Source organism: Rattus rattus, chromosome 4 (assembly GCF_011064425.1).
Source record: "Rattus rattus isolate New Zealand chromosome 4, Rrattus_CSIRO_v1, whole genome shotgun sequence".
NCBI lineage: Eukaryota > Metazoa > Chordata > Mammalia > Rodentia > Muridae > Rattus > Rattus rattus.
Genome location: NC_046157.1, coordinates 90,876,239 through 90,879,779, shown reverse-complemented (window position 1 = coordinate 90,879,779; position 3,541 = coordinate 90,876,239).

The window sequence follows — 3,541 nt, the reverse complement described above, 5'->3', positions numbered from 1 at the left end:
CAGCATGGGACTTCCACACGGTCAGAAGTGGTCAGAGGTCTAGAAACTCAACTTTACTCAACTCACTGCTCAGCTTAGGGCACAGCCATATTCAGGCCTGCAGCCCCGTGCCTTTCACAGGACCACACCCACTCTGAGTACCCTGAACAGCCATTTCTGCCATCCCTGCCCTGGGCACACTGGTGGAACCCTGAAACAACACCACCTCAGGATAATAGACCATACACCATATTGGCTAGGAAGCTTGACCCTCCTAGAATCCTGCCCAACTTCTTGTAATTGCCTGATATAGTACCTTCAAATAAAACTACAATCTGGTGGTACCTCTCCCCAGATCCCAAGATCTCAGCTAACACAAGGAGAGTGGTAATTTTCCATAGTATACCGGTAAGCAAGAGCTTAGGAATCACATGACTGACCAAAAATCTGTTTCTGTTGTGGTGATTTACTAAGAAATTTATGTAGATATAAGAGTGAAGGATATTTGCATTTTAGGATAATGTTAAGTTAAATTATTTGTAATCCATAATATATAAGCATGAACTGTTACTAAATAAAAATGTGCATTATCTGTGTTGTTCTGTTGACCTTTTGCATGGTATCAAACAATATAAGAGGTGGGTGGGATGAAGACATTCAGATTCCACCTTTTTTTTTTATTTATTAACTTGAGTATTTCTTATTTACACTTTGTGTGTTATACCCTTTCCAGGTTTACAGGCCAACATCCCCCTAATCCCTCCCCCTCCCCTTCTTTATGGGTGTTGCCCTCCCCATCCTCCCCCCATTGCCACCCTCCCCCCAACAATCACGTTCACTGGGGGTTCAGTCTTAGCAGGACCCAGGGCTTTCAAGCTTTCCAGTTCTTTCTCTGATTCTTTCAACGGGGGTCCTGTTCTCAGTTCAGTGGTTTGCTGCTGGCATTCGCCTATGTATTTGCTGTATTCTGGCTGTGTCTCTCAGGAGAGATCTACATCTGGCTCCTGTCTGCCTGCACTTCTTTGCTTCATCCATGTTGTCTAATTGGGTGGCTGTATACGTATGGGCCACTTATCAATGAGTGCATACCATGTGTGTTTTTCTGTGATTGGGTTACCTCACTCAGGATGATATTTTACAGTTCCAACCATTTGCCTACGAATTTCATATAGTCATTGTTTTTGATAGCTGAGTAATATTCCATTGTGTAGATGTACCACATTTTCTGTATCCATTCCTCTGTTGAAGGGCATCTGGGTTCTTTCCAGCTTCTGGCTATTATAAATAAGGCTGCTATGAACATAGTGGAGCATGTGTCTTTTTTATATTTTGGGGCATCTTTTGTGTATATGCCCAAGAGAGGTATACCTGGATCCTCAGGCAGTTCAATGTCCAATTTTCTGAGGAACCTCCAGACTGATTTCCAGAATGGTTGTACCAGTCTGCAATCCCACCAACAATGGAGGAGTGTTCCTCTTTCTCCACATCCTCGCCAACAGAAAAACACACATGGTATGGACTCATTGATAAGTGGATATTAGCCCAAATGCTCGAATTACCCTAGATGCACAGAACACATGAATCTCAAGAAGGATGACCAAAATCCGAATTCTTCACTCTTTCTTTAAAAGGGGAACAAGAATGCCCTTGGCATGGAATAGAGAGGCAAAGTTTAGAACAGAGGCAAAAGGAACATCCGTTCAGAGCCTGCCCTACATGTGGCCCATACATATACAGCCCCCAAATTAGATAAGGTGGATGAAGCAAAGAAGTGTAGGTGGACAGGAACTGGATGTAGATCTCTCCCAAGAGACAGCCAGAATACAGCAAATACATAGGCAAATGCCATCTTAAACCACTGAACTGAGAACGGGACCCCCGTTGAAGGAATCATAGAAAGGACTGAAAGAGCTTGAAGGGGCTTGAGACCCCATATGAACCACAATGCCAACCAACCAGAGCTTCCAGGGACTAAGCCACTACCCAAAGACTATTCATGGACTGACCTTGGGCTCCAACCTCATAGGTAGAAATGAATAGCCTAGTAAGAGCACCAGTGGAAGGGGAAGCTCTTGTTCCTGCCAAGATTGAACCTCCAGTGAACTGGATGGTAGGGGGGATGGCGGTAATGGGGGGAGGATGGGGAGGGGAACAACTATAAAGAAGGGGAGGGGAAGGGGTTAGGGGGATGTTGGCCCAGAAACCGAGAAAGGGAATAACAGTCGAACTGTAAATTACCCAAGTTAATAAAGATGAAAAAAAATATATACATGAAATGAAAAAAAAAAGAAATTCATGCATTTTTTTATGTTTTCCAGTTTAGTGTAATAAAGATTTTTAAACTATATCTTTATGATTCTCTGAATTTCCTCAGTGTCTGTTGTAATGGCCCCCTTTCACATCTCAAATTTTCCTAATTTTGATTCTCTTTCTTTTCTGGCTAATTTGTCTAAAAGTCTGTCAGGACTGTTGATTTTTTAAACGAAATAGTTCTTAATTTCACTGAGTTTTAGCGCATTCCTTTTTTTGTTTATTTCTATCTTATTAGTTTGATCTCTGTGTTTGATTATTTCTTTCTGTCTGTACTTTTGGGGTATTGCTTCTGCTTGTTTTTCTAAAGTGTTCATGTGTATCATTAACTTATTAATACGAAATCTTTCCAAGAGTTTTTGTACAGACATGCAGAAAGTCAGAATGACCTGGATAGATAGTCTGCATGCTCTAAGAAAATCAGGTGTCAGCCCAGACTACCTAGTAAAACTATCAAACGTAATGAAAGGTTAAAGAAAAAACATTTCACGATAAGGACAAATATCAACAATTTCTGTGCACCAATTCATTTCTACACACGGCACTAGTTATAGACCAAAAGAAGGCACAATGAGTAAATAATCCCAAAACAGGTAGGCAAAAGATGATTAAAATGTGAGTCAGGAACACAAAAACAACAGGAATTAATAAATACTACACCCATTCAGAGGATGACAGCCACCAATTAGACAAGATGGATGGCCAGCATATGCAGAAGTGTAGACGCCTCCTGAGAGACACAGCCAGAATACAGCAAATACAGAGGCGAATGCCAGCAGCAAACCACTGAACTGGAGAATAGGACCCCATTGAAGGAATCAGAGAAAGAACTGAAGAGCTTGAAGGGGCTTGAGACCCTATATGTACAACAAATGCCAAGCAACCAGAGCTTCCAGGGACTAAGCCACCACCTAAAGACTATACATGGACTGACCCTGGACTCTGACCTCATAGGTAGCAATGAATATCCCAGTAAGAGCACCAGTGGAAGGGGGGAAGCCCTGGGTCCCTAAGACTGAACCCCAGTGAACTAGACTGTTGGGGGGAGGGCAATGGGGGAGGATGGGGAGGGGAACAACCCAAGGAAGGGAGGAGGGATGTTGCCCGAGACCGGGAAAGGGAATACTTGAAATGTATATAAGAAATATTAAAAGTTAAATAAAAAAAAAAAAGGAACAAAGTTAAAAAAAAAAAAAAAAAGAAAGCAGGATCCTGCTCCTGAAGAAGCACACCTCCATCAAGGACAGATACC